This window comes from Ovis aries, chromosome 19, assembly GCF_016772045.2.
Source record: "Ovis aries strain OAR_USU_Benz2616 breed Rambouillet chromosome 19, ARS-UI_Ramb_v3.0, whole genome shotgun sequence".
Taxonomy (NCBI): Eukaryota; Metazoa; Chordata; class Mammalia; order Artiodactyla; family Bovidae; genus Ovis; species Ovis aries.
In genome coordinates this window covers 55,452,235-55,465,229 of record NC_056072.1, presented here as the reverse complement: position 1 = coordinate 55,465,229, position 12,995 = coordinate 55,452,235, and the positions used below count along the sequence as shown (strand labels likewise).

General features: G+C 48.9%; 1 protein-coding gene across 11 annotated transcripts in view; it reads right to left on the bottom strand.

Annotated features, from left to right (window-relative positions):
• Positions 1 to 12,995, bottom strand: part of ATG7 (autophagy related 7) — a 267,942-nt gene that overhangs the window by 63,157 nt on the left and 191,790 nt on the right. The window lies entirely within an intron of this gene.

Below are 12,995 nucleotides of genomic sequence, written 5' to 3'. Positions count from 1 at the left end.
CTGTGAGCATAGGACCACACACATCTTCATACATGTGATTTCAAAAGCAGACTCTACATGTTCTGTATGTGGGCTTTTTTGTAATAAAATTTCTTCTTTCACTTTTGAAAAGTTTCAAACTCAGAGAAAATTTGAACAAGCACCTCTATACGAGTTACCTAAATATGCTGACTAATATTTTCCTGCAGTTTTTTCTTAATAGAAGTTTATTTTTTCCCCTTTGAACCTCCAAAGAGTATACTGCTGGTACCATGACACTCATCTTCTGAATACATCAGGACAGAACCTCTAGAATAAGGGCTGCTGCTGCTGCTGCTAAGGGCTACCTCCTGCTAAGTGAAAGTTGCTCAGTCATGTCCAACGCTTTGTGGCCCTTTGCACTATATAGTCCATGGAATTTTCCAGGCCAGAATACTGGAGTGGGTAGCTTATCCCTTCTCCAGCAGATCTTCCCAAACCAGGAATCAAACTATGGTCTCCTGCACTGCAGGCTGATTCTTTACCAAATGAGCTATAAGGGAAGCCCTCTACCTCCTATAGAGCATAATAACATGATCACACTAATGAAAATTAACATTAGTTCAATAATATCACCTATGGAGTCTATATTCAGATTTCCCCTGCTGTCTCAAAAATGAAACTTGCTTTTTAAAGTTAGCCCTATTGATGCTTTTGAACTTTGGTGTTGGAGAAGACTCTTGAGAGTCCCTTGGACTGCAAGGAGATCCAACCAGTCCATCCTAAAAAAGATCAGTCCTGGGTGTTCATTGGAAGGACTGATGTTGAAGCTGAAACTCCCATACTTTGCCCACCTGATGCAAAGAGCTGACTCATTTGAAAAGACTGTGATGCTGGGAAAGATTGAGGGCAGGAGGAGAAGGGGACAACAAAGGATGAGATGGTTGGATGGCATCACCAACTGAATGGACATGGGTTTGAGTAGACTACAGGAGTTGGTGATGGACAGGGAGGCCTGGCATCCTGCGATTCATGGGGTCGCACAGAGTCAGACACGACTGAGCGACTGAACTGACTGACTATATCCTGAAGATTTTTTCTGTATCATTGAAATAAAGACTCCTCGATATTTTAAATAACTAAATAATTAAAAAGAGTAACATCTCAGTGGTCCATTTGCTAAGACTCTGTGCTCCCAATACAGAGGGCCCAGGTTTGATCCCCAGTCAGGAAACTAAATCCCACATGCCACAGCTAAGACCCAGCACAGCCAAATAAATAAATCAATATTAAAAAAAAAAGATTAACATCTAAAGTGCTTACTGTGTCAGTCACTTTTAAAAAGATTTTTCTTCTGCTATCCCAGGGTTAATTTTCTTGTTCTTTTTATAACTTCATAAATTTAATGCATAATTTCTTTTGTTTTCATTCATTTTGTTATTCATATAAGAACTTAGGTGGAGGTCCATATAGTCAAAGCTATGGTTTTTCCAGTAGTCATGTATGGATGTGAGAGCTGGACCATAAAGAAGGCTGAGTGCTGAAGAACTGATGCTTTCAAAATGTGGTGCTGGAGAAGACTCTTGAGAGTCCCTTGGATAGTAAGGAGGTCAAACCAGTCAATCCTAAAGGAATCAACCCTGAGCATTCACTGGAAGGACTGATGCTGAAGCTGAAGCTCCAATACTTTGGCCACCTGATGACAAGAGCCAACTCATTGGAAAAGATCCTGATGCTGGGAAAGACTGAAGGCAAGAGGAGAAGCTGGTGACAGAGGATGAGATGGTTGGATGGCATCACTGACTCAACAGACGTGAGTTTGAGCAAACTCTGGGAGACAGTGAAGGACGAGGAAGCCTGGCGTGCTGCACCCATGGGTCACTGTGTCAACAGTATTTATGTGCTGAATTCTCACATTATTTTCCAAAGACTCTAGAGTTCTGATTTTGATTTCCTCACTGACCCAAGAGGAGTTTTTAAATTTTCCTGTGATTTTAAAAAAATGTCTATATATTTTTCATTTATAATTTTCCTTTATATGACACAGTGATCTGATTATTCTTCTTCGTAATACTTCTCCTTTTTTAGTATGTACTGTGGTTTCCTCAGTGTCCTACTATGTGGTCAGTTTGTGTGATAACTGAAAAGAAGAATGCTTACCAAATTAATCTCCTTTTTTTAATGAAGGAAGAGCAGTTTCTCTAACTCCTTCCTCCACATTAAGTCATGTGAAAAGTAAAACACTTTTATATTGTTGGCATGGGGGTTTGAGACCTTTCAGCCTCACCACTGCCATGCAATTGTGTTCATATTGGTCTTACATGACATGTCACTGCTAATGAATGGAAGAGGCTTAGCAACGATAGGGAACTTAAAAAGCAACTAAGCCAGCCTCCACTCAGGACAAGAATTTCCTTCACAGCATCTGCAAAAGATGTTCAAATGGATTTAACTTGAATTACTGCCATGCCAGGGACTTCCCAGGTGGCTTAGTGGTAAAGAATCTACCTGCCAAGCAAGAGATGTAGGTTCTATCCCTGGGTTGGGAGAATCCCCTGGAGAAGAAAATGGCAACCTGCTCTAGTTTCTCGCCTGGGAAATCCCACAGACAGAGGAGCCTGGTGGGCTGCAGTCCACGGGGTCACCAAGAGTCAGACACAACTGAGCGAGGAACAGCAACGAATGCCACATCAGGGAACTCAGCACACTGCTGAGACTGGCCTCCGGGGCCGCCGCCAGACACTCAAGGGCAAAAGTGGCATTGACCGGCTACCTACCATGAGGACTGCGTGACCCAACGCACTCTGGGGACACACAGGAGAAGGAAGACACGATGTTTGTGCTCTACAAGCTGTGGTTCCCAAGCTGCCTTTGGGCCCTGCAGTGAATTTCCACCATGGGGTATTTAAAATTTTTGAAACATGATACACAACATCTGTCAGGCCCTGCACAAACCACCAGGTCAAAGGAGTTTACAGCTTCCACATTAGTTTGTGCTACAATCATTGTGATGATCTCATATCTTTGTAAAACTAGGGGGTTTGGCAGTTGTTTTATAAAAGCAAGTATTATGTGAAAATCCACAAAGAACAGCAAAAAAGTCTGGCAACGTCCCATCTCCAAGGTTTGGGAAGCTGTGCAGTGCCCAACAGGAGTGTACATCCTGTTAGTAAATAACTGGTTATTTCAGAATAAAATGATATTGTCTTTCAATATACGGGCAATTTTTTTCAGCTTTTGTGCAATTTATGTGCAGTTGTTTTTTTTTTTTTTTTTCAGATAGTTACTCAATTGTTTGGACATAGCTGCTCATTAAGTTGTCTGGTCCTAACTACTAAATAAATGGAACTGTTTTTGTTTTTCTTTTGGCCTGGGGGCTCTGTGAAATAATTCCTGAGACTCTAAAATCACCATGAACCAAGAAAGCTGGAGAACTCTGGCGGTTCATGGCTGAGTTTCAGAGACCAGAAGTCACGCCAGTGATGCAACCAGCATGTGAACACTTAGGCTTCCCCACTCACAGACCCAGCAGACACTTCAGGAGTTAGTGTGTTAGTTAGTGCTAGTTAGTTAGTGCTCTCCCCAGAGCACCGCTTAGCACAGAGTCCAACCAGCAGGACCGGCCTGCCCGCTGAGCGAAGGGAAGGGCTGAACACAGACAGGAGACCGGCTTTTACAAGAGCAAGGAGCACTGGGAATGAAGATGGCCTGCTCTGCAGACGGTGAAGATGCTGTGCCTTTTAGGAGTTGGAAACTCTGATCTGGGGCAGAACAGTGGGATGGAGTTTGGTCACAAGAGTGATACAGTGAAAAAACCCAGTGTTTCAGGAACATCAGTCCCAGAGCTGGAGTGGATGTACTGGCGGGATGGGAAGGCAGGAAACTCTATCACCTGAAAAAGTGATTCTCCAACACGGCCCACGCTTGACCTAATACAGAGCAGGGGGCAGTCCCTTCCTTCAACCCCAGCGCGACAAGGGCACCACGCTGTGAAGTTCCCCAAACTGCAGGTCCTGGTCATAGGAACTACAATCCTTGATTGTGTGCCTGGAGAGCTGCAGTTTTAGGATCCTCTCTAACTGGGGGATGCTGGAATCAAGTTTTTAGAAATGTCTGCTTGGAGACCACTGCCTTACTTCTAGGAAAGTAGCTAAAAAGAGGGAGTAAACATCGAATGGAGAAAACAACTACTGGATAGAGATTTGGAATCGAGTCTTGATTTGACCACAAACACACCAAAGACTGGGCTTACATCTTGGCTTCTTTCCTCTTTAAATGAGGGCTCTATGACTTGAGATGCAGAGAAATACTGAATCGCCAAAGAGGACTCAAGTCCACCTGATGGTTGAGGTTCAGCCTCTTTGTACAGCAGCAAGTAGAGCCAAAGACTGTGGTTTTAATACTTCGTTCCAATTTGCATAAACCGTTTATATCCACAAAGGGCTCTATATTATTGAAAAATCATAATCTGGGCTCCTGAAAACTATTTCTGCTGTAATAGCAGTGAACATATATACGCAAGTGCAAAGTCGTTTTAGTCGTGTCCAGCTCTACGTGACTCCACGGACTGTAGCCCGCCAGGCTCCCCTGTCTGTGGGACTCTCCAGGCAAGAATACTGGAGTGGGTTGCTGTGCCCTCCTCCAGGGGATCTTCCCTGACCCAGGGATCAAATCTGTGCCTCCTGTGTCTCCTACACTAGCACTGAGCCACCTGGGAAACCTGTGAACAGATACAACAGCCTGGAACACTGGCAGAGACTTCAGGGGAACAGTACCAGCCTTAGAGGCCAAAGCGGCCCCGTGGCGATGACTCACAGACCACATATGGAATAAAAATTAAGCCACTGATCTGCTCAGTGTCTGGAGGGAGAAGCATGCTCTATGCGACCTGCATTAAGACAGAGTAGGAATATATCCAGGTACGACGGGGTGAAGACTATGGAAAATCAGGTGATAGAAAAACTCAGAGCTTGAATAATTATGAACATAAGAAATAAAGTGTTGGTCGGTCAGTCGTATCTGACTCTTTGTGACCCCATGGACTGCAGCCTTCAGGCTCCTCTGTCCACGGGATTCTCCAAGCAAGGGTACTGGAGTGGGTTGCCATTCCCTTCTCCAGGGGATTTTCCCAAGCCACGGATTGAACCCAAGTCTGCATTGCAGGCAGATTCTTTACCGTCTGAGCCACGAGGGCCACACTGGAAAGGACATGAGGAAAGTCCTATGGCTTTTTGTTTGAGTAGTAACTTTATTTTCCCTTCTAGCTTTAGGAGGACTGGTAACCCAGTCTTAAAGAACTAGCCTGTAAAGCTCTCTGGATTCTTTACTAAAACTGGGTAGAGACCCAAGAGGACGGGGTTTGGGACCCCTATGGAAATGAGATCATCAAAGGTCAGGACTCCGGTGAGGAGCAACAGAAGTCTCCCCAGGCATCCCAGTCCTTTTGGTAGCCCTCAAACACCCTTTCAGAGGCACTGGTCTGGGCGGGAGAGGACAGAGAGCCAGGCCTCCGCCATCCTCAGGGAAGGCCAGGGCACACCCGGCCACAAGGAGCCCCCAGATGCAGTGGTGGCAGACTTTGGCTGCAGCAGGGAGTCTGCGGCTGTCTCATGGAGGGGGAGGGAGAGGAAGAAGACACATGCTCTCACCCTTGGGAAGCTCGCAGACTGACTTCCCTCCGTGAGTCTGTGCAAGCAGAACTCCCCGTCTCGCCCCTGGCCCCAGGTCAGCGAGCCCATTCACAGATTAGGAAGTGACCCGCGCACACCCGGGTGAGGATAGGGGTGCGGCGGGGGAAACGCTGGGACAGGAGGCCGTATCCTGTTTAACTTGGCCTTGCCGATGCCAAGCCCTTTCCCTGTGAAAATTTCTTTAGTTAAAAGAGCGATAACATCCTCCTTCCAGCAGCTTCTGCTCTCACAAAATGGGCTACTCTCCGTTCTTGTGAAAACATGCTTCCTTCACTCAGCCTTGTCCGTCGGGCAGGGAGGAGGCCCTGACGGACTCGCATCTCAGGGCCGCCACGTGCGAATCACCTGGAAGCACCAGTGTGACACACAGGGCTGGACTCGCAGGCAGCGTTACGTCCTGACAGTGCAGCGTCCGCCGTGTGCAGCCTGCATCTCGCTGGTGCTCGTTCAGTTCCATTCAGTCGCTCAGTTGTGTCCGACTCTTGGCAACCGCAGGGACCGTGGCATGCCAGGCTTCCCTGTCCATCACCAACTCCCAGAGCTTGCTCAGACTCATGTCCATTGAGTCGGGGATGCCGTCCAACCACCTCATGCTCTGTTGTTCAGTTAAGGGAAAATGAAGGGTGAACGTGAGAAGTTAAACTAAGCCAGATGAAGAGTGTGAGGTGGCTGGAACTAAGGAAGCGTTCTCGAGTGCGGGAGACAAACAGGCCCGGGTTCGATCTCTGAGTGGACGAGATCTCCTGGAGAAGGAAATGGCAACAGATGCTTGCCTGGGAAATCCCATGGTCAGAGGAGCCTGGCGGCTACCGTCCATGGGGGCGCGAAGGAGTCAGACGTGACTGAGCACACACGCCATGCCACACTTGTGAACGACGGCAAAACGGACAATAGGCACCCAGGGCTGTTAGAAGGGCAGCCACCAGAGTGAGAACTGAAAGCTGCAGGGAGTTCAGAGGGTTATGGTGAGTAGAAACTCCTGGGGCCACACGCGGCTGCGGCTGGAAAAGTGAGCTGAGTTTGTCCTGTCCTAAGGAGGCACCTCTCCCCTCAAGTCGGGAACTTGCCCCTCTGCAGCAGGAGCGGCTACTGAGAGGTGTGGTCTGGGCATCTGACTCTCCACCAACTGGCAGAGCAGCTGTGGGGTCGGGGTGTCAGCCACCTGCCTGCCTGTATGAGACCACATGGGAGCTCAGTGTCCAAGGACTTCAGCACCCAGCTGCCCTTAGGATCATGCACCTTACCGAGGTTTTACCACCATAAAACCCTCCGCAGCGCACGGTGGAAGGTCTGCAGCAGGGAACCTGGCTGCCTCCCCAGCCTGGGGCTTCCTGTTGCCCGCCCCCCCACCACCACCCCCTTATCAATGCAAACTTCCCTCTCATGATTTCCCACCCCTCACCTCACCCCATGTGTGTCTACCTCCGAGCCATCAGTCACCCGGCGCTCCTTAACTCTGTCCACATGTCAAGATCCAAGAGGATCCCTGCCCCCTTCCCGGGCATCCCAGCCCAGGTCAGTGACCCGGAGCCTGGACTGTGGTTCACTGCACACGGACGGTCCATCCCCTCTGCACGGGCACGAGCCCACCTACTCCATCCTCCCCGACAACCTAGAGACCCTTCTCTGTAATTCTCTCTACTCCTGGCTTGCCCCCTGGGGCACAAGCCACAGCCACCCCCACACACAGCAGGGACAGCCGTGGGGTGTCCAGGGGCGGGACCAGGCATCGTCTGTTCCCTCCTCCTTCGCCTAACTGCTCATGCTTCTATCTGAGGATGCTCCCGATAACACGGTCCTCGAGCCCGGTCCTCCACAACCCTTGGCTTCTTTAGGTGTAGGTTCTGGCATTCGGTTCCTAGTGACGGAGCTTCATGGTGCAGAAGCTATGTGTCATCTGCCATGCCCCCCACGCTGCTTCACTCGCGCTGTGCTCCTGAGCACTGAAAATCTCTCTCCATGGGTGCCACTTACCGTATCTCTCCCCCCCTGTGCTTGTGGAAACTTCTTTTGTAAGATTTAAGGGCTTACGCTCGTTCCTTCTGTCTCTCAGCGTTGCAGCTGCGGCCTCACGTCTGCCATGATATCTTCAGATCCCGACTCCAGTGTTCTTCCCGGGCTTAGCATCACCCATGGCTTTGGTGGGTGCACCAATGTCATCCCAACCTAAGCCATGGATAAAAATGCTGGAAGAGACAGTTTTGAGGACTGAACCTTTTTGGCATATCAGCTTCCCTTTAGGCCGTGAACTGCACTTTGTCCAATACTGTGCAGATGATATCACAAATGATTACATGTAACTGTTGAACCACAGCAAATTCTGCTCCATAGCAAAGAATATTATAACTTATTTTCATGATAATGATGCACTCTATCTTGATTCTTCCTTGCTGGTTTCATCTTCACCTTCTCTCTCTACGCCTCTCTCTCTCTCTAGCGCTTGGAATTCTGGGAACGTCAGGAGGCCTGCAAAGCCCAAGGAATAGACACGGTGTCCACAACATGCTCCTTCAGTCCTTCCGTGGAGTCTAACCCGACTGGCTGCACAGCCAGTCTGTAGAGAACTCACTGTCTTAAACCAGATAACATCTGTGGATCCTCTGGTTTCCTGTTTGGCTCCAACGTCAATAAAATAATAGCTTCTTGCAGATATCCTTACTGTATAGAATAAACAAACTAAATACTTTTAAATACGAGGATTTGAGTATGGCAGGGCATGCTGAAATGGGGGTTTCCATGTGCCTCCTGTAAAATAATCCCATTGTATTCCTCAAGAAGGACAACGGTAACGTGCTGAAAGCGGCATGCAATGTCACCAGTCCTCGTCAAATGCACTTCTCACCCCCAAGAAAACACAAAACATAAGCAGGGGAAAGAAACACGCTGCTCCAACAGAAAATGGAAAGCTGGCATCTGCACGTGGGGAGCTCAGTGGGCACTGGCCGATCCTAAGAACCACGGTCTTACTTGGCTTAGAAAACAGTCCACCGTGAGGGTTGAGTGCCAGAAAAACAGGACTCAGGCCCCAGGGGGTCGGGGGAGGGGGGCGGCGGCTGTCTTTCTTCTCTTCCAGATTCTGGGATTGAGCATGCCTGACCAGAAAGGAGGAAGACAGGTACAGGGATGGGGCAGAGGGTGTATGGAATGTGTGTGGGAGGGGAGCGCAGGAGAAGCATTTCTAAGATGATCTCTACTTTCTCTTTGGTCATCAGAGTGAAGTAAAGTGAAGTCGCTCAGTCGTGTCCGACTCTTTGCGACCCCATGGACTGTAGCCTTCCAGGCTCCTCTGTCCATGGGATTTTCCAGGCAATATACTGGAGTGGATTGCCATTTCCTTCTCCAGGGGATCTTCCCAACCCAGGGATTGAACCCGGGTCTCTCGCACTGTAGACAGACACTTTACCACCTGAGCCACCAGGGAAGTCATCAGAGGCAGTAGTTAATTTTGAATTCTTAAATGATATTAAGGAGGTTGTGAGAGCTGGACCATAAAGACTGAGCTCTGAAGAATTGATGCTTTCGAACTGTGGTGTTAGAGAAGACCCTTGAGAGTCCCTTGGACAGCAAGGAGTTCAAACCAGTCAATCCTAGAGGAAATCAACCCTGAATATTCATTGGAAGGACTGATGCTCAAGCTTCAATACTTTGGCCACCTGATGTGAAGAGCTGACTCATTGGAAAATACCCTGATGCTGGGAAAGATTGAGGGCAGGAGGAGAAGGGGACGACAGAGGATGAGGTGGCTGGATGGCATCACTGACTCAGTGGACATGAATGAAGCAAACTCTGGGAGACAGAGGAGGACAGAGGAGCCTGGCGTGCTGCAGTCCACAGAGTCGCCTAGAGTCGGACACAGCTTAAGAGCCTGAACACCAACAAGTGAACCAGGAAGGAGAGAAAGCCTGAAGGGTAGGCACAGGTGGAAAAAAGCTGAGAACCCAAAGTAAGGTGGCTGGTCGGATTAGTCACCTCAGGCGGCTGGCTGGAGAGGGTTGGAGGGACATTCTGGAGCAACTGGAAATGTTCTGAACCTCAACTTGGGTGGTATTTGCACAGGTGTACAGATGATAAAAATTCCTTGAGTGGTACACCTAAGATTTATACATAACCAAGATTTAATTGTACAAAAATTACATAATTCTCAATAAAAAGGTTCAAAAACTAATAGAAGGGTTGAGCAGCACTGGCCTTAGCTATTAGTTGGCATTAACTCATGGAAGCGTGTTTACAAGATGTAAAAGGACATTATTGGGAGGCTGGGAAACTACCACCAATCAAAGGAACCTTCCACCAAGCTGGATGTGAGCTCTTGGTGAGGCCCACTGCAAGGCCAGGCTGTGCCCTGGAGCCAGAGGAGCAGCACAGATCCAGAGGGAAGGGACGGTGACAGTCGCCAGACACAGCTTTTCAGACCTCGGGGAAGGCGGCCTGCTGGGGCCAGAAAGACACAGCTTTCTTTGCTGCTGGCTCTAGACTGAGGGACACAGAGGTCAAACCCGAGGGGATCAAGGGAAAGAGAGTCTAACCCAGGGGAAAGGTGGTGGGTCTGAGAAGCGAGACAATGATGGGCCTCGGGTTCTGAGAGAGCGAGAGGCCCGAACGCTGGCCACTGAGCATCGCTGTGTTCCCACAGCTGCTGCTGGCACCTGGCCGGGGGCTCAGGGCGGGCCATTTCCTCTCACACAACACCACTATATTCATACCATCAACTGTCCAGCCCAGTGCAAAGGCCAGCAGGGTGGAAACCAGTCTAGAGAGTGACCCGAGAGGGGACCCGGGCAGCAGGAGGTGGCGCGCAGGCTCCCACACCGTAGGGTGAACGGCTCACTGGAGTCTGGCTCGGACATCCGCCGTGTTACGGTCCTGAGACTGTCATAAAAGCCTCACAGATGTCTGTGTGTTTGGCCCAGCAACCCCGCAAGGTGGGCGTCTTCATTCCCATTTTGCAGATAAAGACATGGCAGCCTGCAGAGAGGAGACCACCAACCCTGTCACACCACCGGCCAAAGACACAGGCCAGAGCCTGCAGGCCGCTTGCACAGACCTGTCTCCATTTTCGCAGACTCCAGAACAGGATCTGAATCTCTGTTCTCCAGGCTCAACAGAGCTCTGGTCATATTCGGGCACTGCAGTATGGACGTGAAGTCTGAGGCCTAACTCAGGAGCGCGTTTATGGCTCATTAGCTGAGACTTGGTTTTTATTCCTGTTTTAGAGGATAATTATTTATTAACTAAGACCTGGTAAAGTATTCTGACAATAGGAGAAATCAGTGGAATCATGACCTCAGTACTTGCTATGTGAAATACAAGACATGCAATTCTAGGTTTCTGTGGTGAGTCACACACACGTATTTCGATACAGTATGTATGAAAACTTTAGCATCAGTCCTCGCAATGAATATTCAGGGTTGATTTCCTGTAGGATTGACTCCTTTGATCTCCTTGCTGTCCAAGGGACTCTGAACAGTCTTCTCCAACACCACAGTTCGAAAGCCTCAATGCTAAAGCTGAAGCTCTAATACTTTGGCCAGCTGGTAGGAAGAGCACACTCACTGGAAAAGACCATGATGCTGGGAAAGACTGAAGACAAGAAGAAAAGAGGGTGGCAGAGGATGAGGTTGTTGGAAAGCATCAGTGACTCAATGCACATGAACTCGAGCAAACTCTGGGAGACAGTGGAGGACAGGGAAGCCGGGAGTGCTGCAGCCCAATGGATCACAAAGAGTCAGACATGACTTAGTGACTGAACAACAACGATATGGAAACTTGTAACGTACAGCAAATAATTTTTTTTCTAACAGTACAGTACATGTAACAAAAGCTACCATCTGAGCCATTTTAAAGTGACATTAAGTATTTTGCATGGTTGTACAACCGTCACCACTACCATCTCCGGAACCTTCTCATCATCCCGAACTGAAACCCTGCACCGTTTTTGACAAGGACTCTCACTGCCTGTCCTCAGGTAGTAGCTTCCAAGGACTCTGCCCAGAGCACAAGCTTAGGAAATGCTTGTTGAAGAAGAGTGAGATTTACAGGCGCACAAGAAGACTGACTACTATATTCCACAAATAAAAGAGATTAGAGGGAATATTTTTTTCCATAACTAAAGACTGAGAGCAGTGTAGCCAAGAAGCATTAGGAGTAATTTGCGACTTGTTTACACTTCTGGCACCGGCTCTGATGGTCTATTGTGAGGGGGACCTTCTGCTCTCTGTCGACACGCCAGCAGGTGACCGCAACACCTCATGATGGGGTGGGCAAGCGGGGGTGCCTGGCCAGCCAGCACCTGGGGCTGGCTGCTGAGCTGTCACCGAGTGGACTGGCCCACGGTTCTCATCTGGGCAAGCCTCCTTTGACGGATTTGTGTGACTTGGCAGGGACCCTGTGATGGAAATTCACTGAGGAGCCTGGATTTCAACTCCTGGTGAGCAGGGCTTTCAGAGGTCTTCTGTAGAGACGCAGCCTGCAGAGAAGGCAGGGATTCCCAGTCCCGTTTGGGTGAAGCTGGAGAAGCAGAAAAGCACAGATGACGGGGCCTCTTACTGACCCTGGCGCTGCAGAAGCATGGAAAGCCTGAGCACAGGGGCCGTTTTGCTGTCGAATTTCCTAATCCGGTAGAGGCACACAGCCCTGAGAGGAAAGGGCTGGGGAGGGGGCTGTTTGTTGGAAGGAGGTTAGCTGGGTTTTCAAAAACTGACCGAGGGACCAGGCGGCCATGCATACAGCAATGGCCGCTGTGCCACTGGCTGGCCTCCCCTGACTTTCTCTGGCTAGAGAATAATTCAAGAAACAAATTTTGCTGGAGAAGAAATTATCCATTTGGATCTGCTCTCTGTGGGTTTGTGACTCATCTGAAACAACTGCTGTTCAACAGCTTTTCCTTTGCTTCCAGGAGGGACACGCCTTACCCGGTGCTTCAGACTTGAAACCCTGGGCTGGGAAAGGTGATTCTGAGCGGGTGGACTTGGACTGATTCAGAGATGCTCAGTTCCAAGAGAAGGAACCGAGAAATATCTGGGCTTTGGAAGTAACTTCGTGATGGCTGGATTCTGGGCTGGCACCAGCCTCTGGGGTTTAGGCACTCTGCTGTCATACGCTGCGCAGCCTTTCCAAGAAAAACTCTATAAAATGAAAATACTTTATTGCCATGGCCTTTGACTTCTTGAGAGTCACACAAATACTGTCATCTCGCGCAACATTTAATTTAAACTTGGTTCACCTAAAGAAAAGAAAAAAGAGTTCTGAATCTGCCCGTTTCCTTTCTTAAAAGAGCACCCAGTCTTCTCTATGTTGTCACTGTTTTGTTTGCTATGCGCCAAACTGTTATTTCACATATGTGAAAAG